At 40.6% G+C, this 16,953-nt stretch overlaps 1 protein-coding gene across 3 annotated transcripts in view; it reads right to left on the reverse strand.

Annotated features, from left to right (window-relative positions):
• PREX1 (phosphatidylinositol-3,4,5-trisphosphate dependent Rac exchange factor 1) overlaps nucleotides 1-16,953 on the reverse strand; it is a 153,343-nt gene that overhangs the window by 135,446 nt on the left and 944 nt on the right. The window lies entirely within an intron of this gene.

A 16,953-nucleotide genomic window follows, 5' to 3' on the forward strand; every position in this document is an offset into this window, starting at 1 on the left:
AAGACAAGGAAGTCTGAGAACTAAGTACCATGTTTCCAAATCTTCCTGTATATTACACATCTTGTACCTGGTTTGGTTTGAGTCACTGCTGGGAAAACCTTTTCTTTTTTTTTTTTTTTTCCTTTCTTTCTTTTTTTTTTAAACTTTACGCTGGCTTAAAAGTCTAGAAAATATATTTATATAATAATGAATGAAGATGGAATTGATTCATTTAGCCAAATTATGCTTAAATGCATATTAGAATGGACATAAGAAATACCTAAATAAGAAGTTTCACAATAAAAAGATTGTGAGATTTGTCACTAGTGCCAACGCTGAAACCTGCCTGAAAAAGAGTACACCCAAGTGCAAATTACTCCCCCATACAGAATGAAAAAAAAACTAGAGAATTTACTTGCCATTTCACCCAAAAGTCTCAGTCTCTCAGACCAATTACACCAGCTTAGCTGAAACTTGCTTACACAGCAAACAAAAACCCATAAGCCTAGAAAACAGAAGCAGATTAAGACAGCACATGTTTCTCTTCCTCCTTTGAAACTGTCACTCAGACATCATCCAAATTTAATCTTCTTCCAGAAAGCAAGTTCTATTCTTATGGCCAGAGGTTCATTGTAGATGACTCAGGTCATCAGCACAAGACTGAAAGCTTGGTCTACACACAAGCATCCATGAAGCAACACCATGCCTGAGCAATTCTGCCCTCACAGCTACTGCTCTCAGAGTCCAAACAAAAGCAATATCTACACAGCACTGAGCCAGCCAGGGGTATACAGCACCAGCTCAGATCTCCAGCAGAAGAGCTGGCAAGAATTGTGTTTCAGCACCCCTAGGTATCTTCTCCACCACTTTCTTGATGTGTACTATACCTAGAGTATATGTGGAAAATAGACAATTTTTAATTCTCAGCAACTCAAACTATGATCCTGCTGATAACCATAAACTGCTTATTAGGATAAGGGCTGTGACTCACATTTGCAAGCCAATTTAAATGAGATAGCTGAAGTAATTTTTGTCCTCTGCTCTGTTCCTTCTTCTCCTGAAGGTTACACCTGTCTTCGACAAGGTTGCACAGAATGTGCATCTGTTGCTAAAGCACTGTCTCCTACAACTCAACATTTAAGCCTGTGTTAATACATTGACCTCTAGACTATAAAAGCTAAAGACAGAAATCTCAGACATTCATTCATACCATGGGAATTCATGGAATGGGGTATGGTGATAAATGTCACAGTCACCCCCATATAAACGTGCCCACAAATGTAAGTCAAAGCCCTAAGCAGTGGAAGAGAATGTGAAATGGATGGTCTACCAGTTTCATAGAACCATAGAATGGCTTGGGTTGGAAGGGACCTCAAGGATCATCAAGCTCCAACCCCCTGCCACAGGCAGGGCCTCCAACCTCCACATCTAATACTAGACCAGGCTGCCCAGGGCCCCATCCAACCTGGCCTTGAACACCTCCAGGGATGGGGCATCCACAATCTCTCTGGGCAGCCTGTGCCAGCTTTGTTCTGCTTCAGTCTACTGTACTGTAAAATAATGATATGAAATAGGGATTCCAGGACAATGGTATATTGCATATCCTGGCACTTCCAATTGACCGCAGTGACCAGGAAATCCCAAAATTATAATCCTAAAGCATCCACAACATCCATTTTGTGTTCTGCTGTGCTTCAGTGGCCCTTTGTTTATCCATCTCCCTGGGGCCATGCAACAGCATTACTCATGCACCCCAACCGTGGCGATAAAGAGGCTGACAATACGATGTTCTCCCCTCTCCTTGGACAGAGGGTACCTCTATTCCTCCTCGTAATCAAAAGTCTCAGAAACTCATTGATATATTATTCAAAAGGCTTAAAAGCATCTTGATACACAGAGATGCATAACGCTACTGTTTTCCCTTTGGCATTGTGTTAGTTTGAACCAGGGACTAGTGGTCTCTGACTGAGTCATTGCTGGTGAACAAAAGTCTTTGTCTGCAGAAATATGGAGAACTAGGACAACACCCAACAGGAGCACTGACTGAAGATAAATTTTGAAAACAAACTAAAAGGAGGCAGCGGAAGCCTTATGCGATCAGAAGCATGCAGAGAGGCCCAAAATATATCCAAGTACATCCTCCTGCATCCAAATATGGGTTTGTGCAGTGAGTTTCAGGATTCAACAACTAACTCAATTCTTATTTTCAAATACCTGGAGGTAAAAATTGCGTAAGAAGAGGCTTCCTTTCTGTGGCATCTCCAAAGCTCCAGCCTTCTACCAAAATCAAGAAGTACAAGGATGCCACACGAGTGAAGTGCTCTATATACCAACAGTTCTAACTCAACTTTTTCCAAATCTCCCCTCAGATTCAGTTTGGCCTCAGTTGTACTTTCCTCAAACAGGCTGGCCTTTCACAGTGAACATAAGGACAGTAGGACCAGTACATTCAAACCACTGACATTCTCACTTCTCTTCTGCCTTTTACACCCTTTGTGCTCAGTATAAGCTTGATTACAGAACTCAGTCTTGCACCAACTGCTTGATAAAGTAGTTTTGCATAGCATTGAGATGAGCAGCTAACATACACACAAGCAGACTAGGCAAGCGTGAAACAACCAGATGTCTGAGTGTTTGTACTTGCACTTGTTGAGATTCTAGAATAAGCACAACTGTTCAGACAACTGGCACTGAGTAATTCTAAGACATAAAAGTAGCTTCTTTATTTACATTTTTACTACTCAGTGAGAGCAATGGGAAGCTGCTGACAGGCAATTCCTGAAGAGCTGAGACTTATGTTCAACACTTTATCTTCGCTTTATCTTCAAACTCTCCTACCACAGTCTCTTGCATCTAGCACTGCTACTCCCAGAACTGGAAAATTACTGATGCTCCCATCTATACACATTGATTTTTGGTCTGTGCACAGAGACTATCAATACTGCTTCTGGTTACACCTAACAGTCCCCCTGGAACCAAGCTAAGACCACCAATTCATTGAGCACTAACTGCCAAGAACATGTCAGCTGGTTGCCAGAAGATGGAATTAAAGAATTAAAACTTCTGCTGCACTTTTTCCACCAAGATGACATATAGCTTCCATGACATCTTTTGCTCTGTGTTTTTTCCTAATGGAGGAAAGGAATGAAGACAGGATATTTAGCTGCAGCTGCTGGCTCTCTTAGTTACTTCCTCTGCAACCTTTGGACAATACATTTTGTCTTTCTGTGCCTCAGTTTCTCCATCTGCTAAATCCAGGTTTTCTACTTTGAGGGAATACAGCTGAAAAAGAGTTGCATAAACACAGACCAGTATTTGTATTCTTAATGCACTTCAAAGCAAAATTTTCTTCTTTAAAGCCAGAGAAAAAACAGCCTGAGACTTTTCTTTCCACTGGGTTAAGCTGTTTTTTGATACCATGCTGCCCCGGCAGCTCACCCAGAACCACATTAAAAGAGAACTTGTGTCATGCAGCCTTGCCTCCAAACACGCACCACCTGGACACAGTAACTGCTGCCTCTGCACTTTTAATTCTTGCTTGCTGATTGCAAATTTCAGTTCCTCTGGTTTTGTGCTGTAAAATTTTGATTCATACTTTACTTTCCAAATATTGTGGCTTTTCTTGTGCAACTGCTCAAGATAGATACATTCACCTCTATTGTGCAAAAGGATTTCCTATGTTATACACATACATAAATGCTGCATACACAGTATAATGGACAAAACCAATCAAAGACCTGGCTGTTCTTTTTAGCTTTATTTTATGTCAAGATGCACATTAAGCTGTTTCTAAATGAAGAAGGAAACAGGTCAGGACGAAGTTCCCAGATGCACCTTGCTGTTGGTGATGTTTACATTCTACGCACAAAAGGCTGATAGTGCAAGGTGCTAGCACCTGCTGGAACAGGCTGGGCTTCATCAGCTCCTCCTGGCTTCAATATCCTGCAGGATGAAGCCTGCAGAGATAGCAGAACCTCAGAAGACACTCTACCAGACATAATGTAACACAGAATATTGTCCTAGACTATTCTTTCTTTTTTCTTTTTCCTCTGCTACTCAGTGTAACTTGAGAAAATTCCCATCACTCCTCAACAAATCCATCAGCTAGGCAAAGTTTCATTGACTTGATCTGTTCGCCACGTTATAATCGGGATGCAGAAGAGAATATCAAATATTTAAGGCAAGAGAAGCTTAATAATCAAGAGACAAAAACTTGCATTTCTTCAGAGAACGTTTCGCTGGCTGAGTAAATAAGAAAGTCTTGTCTTGCCTCTTATGGCAACCATACAAAAAACACAAACCCAACCAAGTCCAGAAACTAAAGTAATAAGAAAAACTGTACACAATTTTTAATTTATAGTAATAGGAACTGCCCAGAGCTGATTTTTTCATTGAACCTTCATGGCTGGCAACTACTGAAGTACTATAAAGTCATGTAATATGTCTGCTCTGAACTGCTCTAATACCAGAAGTACCGCTCTGTCCTTTTTGACTTCTTCCACTCATTCAGAACCAATACTCTTTTCAGTTGCATTTAGTTCAAAAGGATTCACTACATATTAATTTTATTGTTTCATTTCTGTTTCTAAATGCTTTTCCTCTTGCTTCCTAACTCAGAAATGTACTTACTCTGGCAAGTACTACTTCTAAGTGCTGACCAGAGGAGGAATGCACAGAAGAGAAAAAAATATAGTAAGATTATCTGTCCTTGGGCAAAGGCTTTGCTATCCACTGCAAAACAAGGTAATAGTAAACCAAGAATCTGGGTGCAGTGTGAAGGCCAGAGGTCTGGACACAAAATACTAGAAATTCAGACACGGCAAAGATGGAAGTCTGGCTCAAAACAAAATACTGCAACACTAAATACTCTGGATTTTGTGTACCTTGCACCACTTCATGGTACTTTTGTCTTATTTAAATAACGTAACTGGCAAATCTCACCTTTCAACTATGTCTCCGAAAGAAATCACCTTTGGCTCAAACAGCCCTCCAAATCATTATTTGCTCACTGACAAGTTTTCAGAACTTTTTCTCACACATATGAACAAAACACTTGTGACAATGCGAAGAAGGAGACACTGATTTGCAGCAGAGATATTTGCATGTGCAACACCTTAAGAGCTGACAAATTAACAAAATTCTGGGGGAAGTTTATTTCCAATATTCATTCTTTCTTTTCCTGTTGAGGGACGGTGCCTCTAAGAGCTGACTGCTTATAACTAATGCACTTCTACAGCTCTCTTTGGAAATCTTCCCCTGCTGTTCTTCCTTTTTTCTGTGTCTTGTCAAGATTCTCTCCTCACAAACAACTGCTTCCTATCTGAGCTGATTTCCAAGCACAGTGCCACCAGAGGACAGAGACGGGACAGAGGAAGAACCACCAGCATCCAGATGGACAGGAGGCAATAAAACTAATATGCAAATGTCCAGTGACTAGCATTTGAAGCCTCCAATTTTCCACAATAAAAAGGGAACTAAATAAAACAGAAATGAGCAAGCAGCACTTCATGTGAAGGACCAATGTGCTTTCAGACTCAGATCACAACTGTCAGTAATGACACTCAGAATTAGGTAATTGTTGTCTGGTTCCCCTTTGCACTGCCTTGAGGCAGCCCCCACCCCTTCTGGTCACATTTCCTCTGTTCCCTCCTCCACAGACCAAGGAAACAAAAGACACCAGGCAATGACAGCAACAGTCAGTAGTGATAGAAACTAGCTAAGGAAGGCTGGCAGAATGGATTTCTGACACTTCTGGCCTGGCAACTAGAACTTCCACATAACAACAGGGTGTCCACCACAGGCACCACTGTCCTACCCAAGTCCTATTTCAGCTGTGCCACAGACTAGAGTGGGAGCTCAGGCTAAATCTGTCCTAAAGCTAACAGTGCTGGACCCTGGCCTGAGCCTTGGAATACTGTTAGAAGAATGTTAGAGAAGCGCCTGACACCCTGTGAGCCCACTCATGCTGTCCCAAACAATTCCCAGGCACGGTGCCAGCAGTGGGATGGGCAGGGACCACTCTCAGCGGGCACTCTGAAAGCAGCCATCCTAATTCGCAAAGAGCAGAGCTCAGTCAGACAGGACCAGAGCAGGCTGAGGCAGCTGGCCTCAGGGCCACGGAATGAAGCCTGGCAATGCTTTGTTTACTACATCTGTAGCCTAAGTCTCTTGCTTAACAATGTGAGGCATTAACCACCGATCAGTTCTAACGAGATCAAGATAAAGTTATGCCTCCATATCTTCCCCTGCTGTGACCTACATACGAAATAGTCCGCAGCCCAGTGATATATATCCACATCAGGCTTGTCCATTGTTCCCACAACAACCTGGATTCTACTTAAGAATCAGGTTTCAGGGTCCAAAACATTTCACCAGGTCAAAAGTTTTACAGCCTTCTGTTACTGCCCCTTCAAACAAAATGAAAGGGGCTTCCTTAGCCACCCAGCGATGAGGTTAACAGCAAATGGCTCCCTGCAAGGTGACGAATTCAAAGCAGTTGTCAGATTAGACAGAAAGTCCCTTGAGACCAGAGACTTTGCTGTGTAGCTGAAGTCCGCCCACCTATTTGAGATAAGAACTCACTAAAATGCAAATTCTTGTCGGGCATCTGTCCCCAAACCAAGGCCGTCCACCAGTTACACACCACACTTTGAATATCAGGGAACTCTTCTCATTGTCAGTTTCCTCAGCCTCTAAAATAATCCCTGGATGAAACCTTTAATGTTTTTCTCTTTCTTTACACATATTTCCCTCATGAATCCTATGATAAGTTGTTCCAAGTTACTCACTCCAGGATGACAGGCGCAGGAGCAGACAAAACTTTCAAGACAGGAGAAGCGTTATCACTTAAGTGATTTTCTGTAGATAAGCAAATGTATAAGGAGATGAGAATGATGTCATTAGGCTTTGTTCTTAATTTTTAAGTTAAATCTAAGCCCATTTTATCAAATACAGGAGTGGTAAACATCTGACAGCCATCCAGCAGTTCCGGTGTAAAATGGGTCTCACAAGTTCAAAGCTGCTTCTTAATAAGTTGTTCACACCACAAAGACACGCACCACTCCTTGGTGGCAACCTCAGCAGTCAGGGATAGCAGCTGTAAAGGGCTGTGCTTGCCTCTCTCTTCACAAGTGGCCCTCTCAGGGGAGGGATGAGCAGTGTGACCTTCCAGTAGTCAGTTTGCCCACACATCAGAAAGGACATGTGGTTGGTATCACTGGCAGGGACGCCGGTTCACATCCAAATCAGCAACTTGATTCGGGCAAGTCAAACTCCCAGCCCACTCACATCGAGCTTCACACCCATAACAAAGAAGTACTTCCTAAGACGTACTCAAAGAAGCCCTGAAAAGGTTGGCTGTAACTCTTAAGGATTGGCAACAGTGTAACTAATGAATTCACAGGGAACATACAATCAGAAACCTGCCTATTAGCTTGCCTTCTCTTTTTATAAATTATTATTTTTAACTGAAACTATTACTGAGCAAACTGAGTGATAGCTAGCATATCTGAATATTTTTAATGACTAAAAGACAGTGCTAATTTAAAAAAATAAAAGCATCCTCACTTTACATAAGCTAAACTGTTTGGAAATCAACAAACTAACCTGCTGACACAAGAAGTGACCACAAGCAAAACCAGAAGTAAACAGTGAAAGTCGGAATGAAGTGTTCAGAAAACTTACTCAAATGAATCACAAGATGTCAGCTAGGTTGCAGCCAAGTTTGTATAGCTGATATTCTTTTATAAAATAGCAATAGCAATGGCAATAGCAATGAGATTGACTCAATATCCTTACATGAACACAAAGTTTCTTTTAACTCAGATCTACTGTCCCATCACCCAAGTAATCCCCTAATCGTTAAACAATCCAGGTGTAGAAATCTATTGCCCTCTCTGCAACCCAGCAATATAGGACATAAAATTACATATGATCCTGGAACTACTGGGAGTGGCACTGCTGTCCAGTTTGTGGCAAGTCCTTGTGCTAGCAGCACACAGGCATCAAGATGGCAGGAATGGTCAATATCTGTCTTTCTGCCATTAGGTTTGCAGGGTCCTACCAGAGCTCTCATTCAGTTTTGGGCAATTACCGTCTTGTGGCTTGACATATGGCTATCAGCTGTGTAAGCAATCGGTTATTCTTCTAAGGAGGAGGGCTCGTTAGGAAGAGGGAAGGAACTGTTTTCCCCCCACAGAACTGTTTTCTCTTAGCCTAGTCTTGAGATACGCAGTTCAAAGGGAGCTGAAGCCTCTTCAGTTGAGTGGCTTCAACAGAAGGGTGAAGGAGGGAGCCAGGTATTTGAGTTCAGATATCCACCCCGAGGTTCTGTCCCAGCTCAAGCTGACTGAAGATCTGAACATCCACTGCAGCTTGACTCTACTATCTGTGCAGAATCAGGCTTGGCTAGGCTAGACAATCAAGCAATAGTCTTCATCTGCAACAACGTTTAAGTCCAAGATTTTCTGCAGTTCTTATGCATATTGTAGGTGTAATCCCCATTCAAACCTCAGCTAGATTCAGCATGAAAGTAAGAGGTGGCATTCAGTCTCTGTATGAGATAGCCCTGCATGAATCACATTACACCACAATGAAGACTCTGTAGCTGATTAAAAAGACATTGTTGCATATTTCAAGTCTTTTTTTTTCTTCTAGCTGTTAAAGGCTGAGAATGCTGCAGTCATTCCCACTGCAAAATGGGAACTCTTCCAAATAGATAAGATTATGGTGTTTCCATTCCACCCTTTCAGAAAGCAGGACTGGTTGCCTCAACACAAGTTGAAAACACAATGTAAAATACTGAGACAGAAATGAAAAGAGAAGAATGGAGAAGGAGGGGGTATGAATTGAAGTCACCCCAGAGGAAGAAATAGCAGCCATCCTGTGCCACAATTACAACCCCCACTGTTTAGGTCCTTAATTCAAACAGCCTTCATGCACTCTGAAACAGTACCACTTTACTGATTGCATTAATCAAGAAATCATCTGTCAATTCAGGGCATTTAATGGAAACACTGCTCTGTAAATATGAATTAAGAATCCCATCACAATACCAAAAGGATAGGAATAAACAACAGCATTATCTGTGAATGAACTACGCATTCTTTCATCATGTCCTCTAAAGCACAAAACAAAAGGATCAGTCGGAAAGACATCTCCAGAGGAACCTTGCCATCAAGTCAAAAAACTAGGAGGGACAATCACGTAGAACAATTCCAAAGATTTGATGCACAAGACAGATTTCTGTAAGCATGACAATTGCTACTTGCAAATGAAAAATCTTCACGAAGTAGAGGAGTTCACAAGATTTCTTTCCATTTCCTAATTTCAAGAGCTTCAAGCAGAGAGATTAAGTGTAGGAGATCTGAAAGCCTCTGACACTGGAGAGGCCTGGTCCAACAAGATCTGAGACGTCAAATTAGGTTTCTGCAAGGCTTTGTCACTAAATCCTATCTTAATGCAAATAATAAGAATAATGGTAGTCTTTGCAGGTAATGAAGGATCTGCTTTGCAGATGTGGGTACTCTCTCTGTCAGCCACCATTGTAGACTGCCACTGGACAGAGATTTCAAGCATCACCTAAATCAAAACTTACACAGCAATTTACATCTTAAAAGCTACTACAGCACTGCAAGACCTTTACCAAGAAAACTCTCATTGCAGGTTGAGGATCCAATTTGAGGCTGGAAATTAAAAAAAAAACAAGAAAAAGAAAATAGAAAAGGGAGAAAAGTGATTTTGCAGCTGGAAATAGGGAAATTCACATATACTCCCTTATATTTTCTTGCAAGTGCAAAAAAGAAACAATAGGCAGGCAACAGAAACAAGTAATTTGTTGACAGCTTCATCTTTCATGGACTCATCTGGATGCCTGCAGGCAGACAGAGCACTCAGGAGTTGCTATTTTTCAAGCCTTAGTTACCCTTCCAGAGTAGGAAGCCTCTGGGAAGGCCAGGATCTGATCAGAGGGAAGCTGGCTTCAGGACATCACTCTCTTCCCCGTAAGGAAGGCTCAGTGTTGCCTTTCCAGGATACATCCCAGAAGTCTAAATATCAAACCGCTCCCATAAATCCTCTGCACAGACACCTGGCTGCTGTCACTGGTATGATCAAGGTGTTGTTCTCAGATAAAAGTACAAATTGAGGCAAAACATTCTTAATACTGCTGTGATACTCCTGCAGAACATACAAGAACCCAGAACAGCTAGAGACTTGTGTCTTATACCAACGTTTTGAGCACTAGAGTTTGAGAAATATATAGATTAGTAAAGAATCCAAACAGAACAGAAATTATCAGAGGTAAAATTAAATAGTTCATGGGAAAAGAGTTAAAAAGTTTAACAATTAAATCTAGACTGAAAGAAATGTGATAATAGCCATGAAATACTTGAGAGACTGATGAAAAGAGAGACCACCTCTGTCCTTGCTGCAAAAAACAGAGATTAGATATTACAGTAGGCATTAGGAAAATGTTTCTAATATTAAGGACACCTAAGAATCAGGATAAACCACCCCCTATGCTTAGGGATAAACAAGCTCCCTTAATAGGTATCCATCTGCCTTCTGCAAAAATCAGCCAAAAACTGTGAAAGTCAGCCATGTGTTCAGCTACATATGGACCAATTTACTTCAATCCTTTTGGCTGTCTGCAATTCCTGTTTCTCTTTTTGATTCATGTGCCCTTTCCTACCAAAGCCCAGCGTCTCTGTCCCTCCTGTACACTTACTCAGCTCCCAGACTGCTTTTACAAGTGAGTTTTGAAAAGCACAGGGCAGCCACTCTCTCCCTTCCCCCAGAGATCACGGCACATGTTCAGACAACAACTGGCACCCCGATGCGAGAGGGAGGGACAAATGGCAGAAGGGCTGATTGATGGCATCTCTGCAGTTGAGAGAAGAGAGAGATGTAGTCAGGTCAAAGACTGCATTCTGAAGGATGTAACAAGACCAAAGTAGAGAGATAAAGGATAACAAGGGTCAGATGCCCACCAAGCCCCCAGTGAGCTAAAGGAAACAAAGAGAAGGGTTCAGTTCTCACCTGTGTGTCAGCAAAGTGGTGAAACTAAACAGGGGATTTGCAGGTATTTTCTCACTGTTCATATTCCATGAAAATGTGAAAATAACGTCTTTTATTAAGAAAATCTGCTGCACACCTAACACCTTTGGTTTGTAAAGCCTCAGTGAAAAAGGCATGAGGAAGGGGAAGAGCTTATTTGCTGGCATTTCAAAAAAGTAAAAACTATGAAGATCCTTATCTTCAGTGCATGAAGAAATAAGAATTAATACTCGTGGCATGAAAAATGACTGCCATAGGATGTAAAGGAAACTTGCAAATGCATGGGGAAAAAAAATTTCTTCATCAGTGCAAAGAGAAAAGTGAAGTGCTTTGTTATATACTCCTTCCCTCCACAATAAAACTCTCAGTTTAGAGCAGAATATTATGAGCAACATCCTCTGCTACAAAAAAATGACGCCACTGATATCCCTGAAGCTTCACTGCTTTACACCAGCTGAGACTTTCTTCTCTCTGAGCCTAAGGATGAATAAATATTTTCAGAGCTTTCTTTGCTTTGTTTTGATTTTCTGCTTTTCACTTCTGTTTCACTTCCTACAGACTGTTTTTTTCACATTCTCTTTGTATCCAGAGCAAAAGAACTTTTTTGTCTGCTTGCATTTCAGCCTTTAGTAGCTGATTTTGCATAACACAACCTGAAAAAGAAAACTTCTACTAAAAGTTACCGGCCCAATTTTAGTCATAACATGAACTCCTAAATAACTAATCAGCATTTATGGTTTGCTGATGTTCTTCACGCCCTACAACCACAAGCGATACAAACTTGCCCTTTAAAATTAAAGCTGTCATCTTGCTCAATTTGGAAGTGTCAGGAGCTGGGCCTTAAGGAAAAACATCTCCTGTTGTTAAGATCTAACAGTAGAAAATCTTGATCATAGGCAACCATAACAACTGGCTGTAGGTGAGCACATCTGAGTAATTAAAGCAACCAAACAGCAAAGTTAATTAAGATCTCTTTCTAACAACTCCTTCTTCTCCCCAGCTGCTCTTTTAGCTGTCTCATAGCAGAGGACCAACATCACCCAATCACACAGATCACCTTTGAGAACCAGAGCATATCTGTGTCTGCTGAGGGTGAAACATGCAGAGAACAGGGGCAGAACAGGAAGCCACACCTCACAGATGAGACAAATGGTCTGTTTGCTGCCCGAGCATCAGCACCCTAATCTCAGATGCAAACAAGATTGTGAAATATGAAAGAAAAAAAAAAAAAAAGGTCTATGATGCTTATCATATTTCAAGATGGGTGGAGTGCAAAATCCAGAGATACTAGATCAATTACAACTACACAGCAAGCAAGAAAAGGGAGCATAACAAATATTTTGAGTCTGTAGGATGTGGGTTAATTTATCTGATGGCACGTGTCCTAATGAAACATTTACACAACAGATAAGATGGAAGAAGACTTCTAGTCTTCATATAAAAATAAAGAATGCCAAAATATTCAAAACTAAAAATAATCCCGGTACAATTAGTTATCCAACTTGATACCTATCTGATAAGGACAGCTCAACTTTCAGACTGCTTTCATGCCTCCACCAAACACAGCGATTGCTCAATCGCAAAGTACATTCTGTCATTCTGGTATTAGAATTTAGAAGTTGGTGGTTTCTCTTCAGAGAGATGAAAGAGCCATATCTGTATACAATGCAGAGCACATTTTGGTTTCATGTACTTGCAATTACCTGACCAAGTAGTGGCAGCTGCGTGTGCAGGTTAGAATCAAGCGTACAGTGAAATTAAAGGACCGCAAAAAGAAAAAAAGAAAGTGCATGCAACAAAATACACTGCAAGCTAGTGTGTTAGATAATCACTGTTACTACACTTTCACATGCAATTAATGTGATTACACCTACAAACTGCTATACCAAACCTCTAAGTACTGGCATGTAACTGTTGCATACCCGCTATTCAATCTGTCTTTAGAACGATGGACAATGAGTGTGTGGGAAGCATCTCTCCATTTGAAAAACAGTCTCTAATCATTGCAATACCAGTATTTTTTTCCCCCCTCAGGGAATTTTGCAGCACCTTTTTTTTTTGTACAATGTAGGGAAGAACAGATACCCAGACAACAGGCAAGCTTAAAGGCCGCAATGCACCAACATTACACCTCAGCACCCAAAGACTTCACCACCAACCTCAGCATGCAAACAAAATGATGTCACCAGAAGGACACTTTAACATTTATCAGACTGGTCACTCAAACAAAATCATCACCTGTTTTAGGTCTGCCACAGAAAAAAAAAGAAGTATTTACAAGACGATATATAGGATGTAAACATCTCTGCAAAATTGCAGAGAGTTCAAAGAGGCTGCAAGGAGGCAAAGGATTAATTGAATCTTGAAGTCTGGAGATCTAAAATCCTTATGGTTTATGATCTCAGAGACTTACAACAGAACTATTTGCCTTTATCTCTTTGAAGCTTATCTTACTCCATCAGGAGCTCTTAGTCAAGTTCCTTTAGCTTCAGACAATTTTCCACTTTGTTTCTCATTTGATCAGTAGTCCTTTAATGACGTTAGCAGCAGGATATTTTCATCCATTCCCTGCAGTTCTTCTTGCTGCTTTAAAAAACCTGTCTGCATGAGGGGCCTTTATAAGGACGTTTTAAATAAAGTTAGCAGCATACCTGCATAACTACAGTATTATCTATTAATACTATGATTTACATAGCATTTCTTCCGCACCATCATACATGCCTAACAAAATGGCAGATAAGATAGGACACAGTAAAGCACGTGTACATTTATAACAACTTCAGATCACTAGCTGTGGGCTGGTAGAAAACCGTTTGCCCTTTCTCAGTATGACAAGGCCTCATCTTGATGCTTAGACTCCAAAAGTAGAACTATCAAAATCATGTGGTATATCTGAGTATCGTACCTGTACCATACTACCTTTTAATATGAAACCTAGATTCTGTTTAAAAAACAGCTATATCCTTTGGAACTGATCACTTCATCTTGCAACATCTGGAACGAAACATAGCAAATAGCTACTGCGTTGCATTCTCTCCACAGTTCTGAAACATACTATTGTAAAGCAACTTCTCACAGGAATAACAGAAACCAAACAGGAACAAAACTGACCAGGACTGCCTTCTTGTGTCCAAAAGTCAGTGAAAATGTTTTACAAGCAATGTGCAGATTGAAAAAGGAACTGGGTGTATTAAACCTAATGCACTGAATAACCTCATTTAGCTGTAGTGATGTGGGACATGTAAGTTAACGTTCCAGATACAATTCCTTTTGTGATAATTACTAGAAGTATGGGTTAATAGATTCTAGAAACTATTGTTTTTATTTAAAGAGGTAAACATCTGGACTAGTTTTACTCATCTTTTTACTTCTAAGTACAAAAACCAACAGCAAAATATTTTTCATGGTGTCTAACACTATTTTCATGGTGAGAAAAGGGCACCTCATATTCTATAACATTCACAATACCCACATGACAAATCCATGGAAGCAAAAATAAAGACCATAATCTTTTACGGAACGCAAATAAAAGAAAGTTTAAGTCCCTGTGTTCACAGGGAATCTACCTCCTTTGTAGCTTAGGAAAGAAAGACTTGTAAGCATGCAAAAAGGAAAAGGAAACCTTTCTTTTAATACGGTCTTCTGAAAAGGACAAAAATACTCTTAGTTGTTTTGACTTATTTGCAAATGCATAGCATCAAATACTTAGGAGATTCTTTTACATTACTAGGGAACACGTGGAAGCTTCTGTTAGCAAGCAAGCTCAGCACCGTGAATAAACCCATAGAATGTAGTTGTTTGCTTTTTAAAACACTGTTTATTGAGAATACTTAATGAGAACTGCAGCTTCAATAGCAAATATTTAACAAGGAACACAAACTCCCTCACCTAACCATTTTCTAAAGCACAACTGTCCCATCCTACTTAGAGAAAGCTCATTCTGATGATTGAAAGATGTGAGATTTAGCCTTCTGCTATTCGTCAAAGTGATCGAGTTTTCTCAAGCAAAGGAACCTGTACCCCTCATGTTTTATCTCGTGTTCAATAGGAACAAGTTTCCGTAAGATCTGGGAACTGCAGCTGCCCACGCAGGGGAACTGCAGTCTCTTCTCTGCTGCTGCCAAAAAACTGCTTCCGCAACTTTTGGAAAAATAATCAATTTCAGTACAATTCATACTATTAAATAAAAAAGACTAATATCACATAACCATATTAGAGCATTAACTAGGTATCATACCTCAGAAAGTGGAACAGTTCACATTTATTTTGCACTGGGTAAGTGCAACTCACGCAGCACATGAGCTGATAAGAAAGGGATCCGTGGGGCAGGAGCTGCAGTTCCTATGCAGTAACATCAGAGTACTCAGGAAAAATAAATAAATAAATAAAAACTAATGGGAGTAAAGCAAATTTAATTTGTGAGGCACAAGTAGATTTGAGAATACAGTATCCCAGAGCTACAGTATTACTTTTGCTAGTGTTATGTGGCAAAACTTTAGCCCTATAACTGCCTGTAACTCCAGTGACTATACAGATGACATTACTCATCGCATGCCGTGTCCTCTGCCCAGTGTGGGGCAGAACACTCTGTGGTACTGTCAGAAGGCATTAAGTTTAGGCCTTCCACCACATCTATGCAGGAAATATTTCTCACTCCAAATTTTATTTTTAAAAATTTCTTCCCACTACTGCTCTTTTTACCTCTACAAAAAGCAGCGCGTCTTCATTCTCTTTTCCTTGGTGTCGATACCATTCAGTTGTCTGAAAGCAGCTGTATAGAGTTTCAGCCTATAAGAACTAGGTCAATGACTGAAGAAACTTCTTGTTATTTGGGAGAGCACAGGAACTTTCAACACACGCTTTAAGTTAACCCTGCGTGTGAATGCTGCTCTAAACCAAGGCCTGGAGATAGGAAAGAACCCATCCCTTAGTGCTTTATTCAAACATAAATACCGAAACAGAAACTCCATGGGGGAGTAAAGCGACGCTATCAGAATCAACCCCTGCAGATTATACTGCAGCCAATCCATGGAGCAGGGAGGGCTCCTGCTGCATGCGCGCCATCCTGAGAGCACAGACCTTCTCCTGCCACCACCTAAGGTGTATTACACACTATTGCTCTGATGCAAACTGCCATGTCGAAGAATATAAATCAATAATTTTTTTTTTTTTTAGGGATTTATTTCGTTCTGATTTTTTTAATCTGTGCAAATCCCATTTACGAATACTGTGAATGCATGTAGCTGTTGGAACTGAAGCTAAAAACACATGCGGCTTGTGTCTGCATTCCAGCCTGTAGTTGACAAAATCTCAAATTCAGTACTTAGGACAGAGGAGTTTTCTGAGTTTTTGTTATTATTGTTATTATTTTGTCTATAGGATGGGGCTTTTTTTAGAGTCTCCTTTCAGCTAGACAGAATACTCGTTTTACGTGAAGCCAAATGACACTTTAATTGGAAGCTTTCTGAAATTACAGACTTAGCGTTCAACTACTTGAGAGAGAAAAGGAGGATTTAAGTAGAGACTGTTCTTAAAGCAACCACTTCCTTTCCATTTGTGTTTTATACTAGACAGTTTGCCACTTGGGTGATTCTGAAAAACACTGAAGACAAATAGGGTTTAAACAACAAACAAACAAAAACTTGGCCAGAAAGACGACGCAGAAAGGGCCCAGAGTTGAAGCCATTTAGATGGAATCAGGGTTTAGCACTTATCTAGCAAAACACCAGAACGAATTTCTGCCCTGACCAATCTTTCAGAAATCTCTGCAGAGACTTCCCTCACTTTCATTGCTGATCTCCGTGCGATCAAATAGGTTATTCTTCTCTTTTTACAGTATATCTGTTATCTACTAACTTTTACTGCAGGCTCTCCGAGTTATTTGCAGGACTGTGGTGGTATGCTGATGAATTACACTAT

Source organism: Numida meleagris, chromosome 19 (genome assembly GCF_002078875.1).
Source record: "Numida meleagris isolate 19003 breed g44 Domestic line chromosome 19, NumMel1.0, whole genome shotgun sequence".
Taxonomy (NCBI): Eukaryota; Metazoa; Chordata; class Aves; order Galliformes; family Numididae; genus Numida; species Numida meleagris.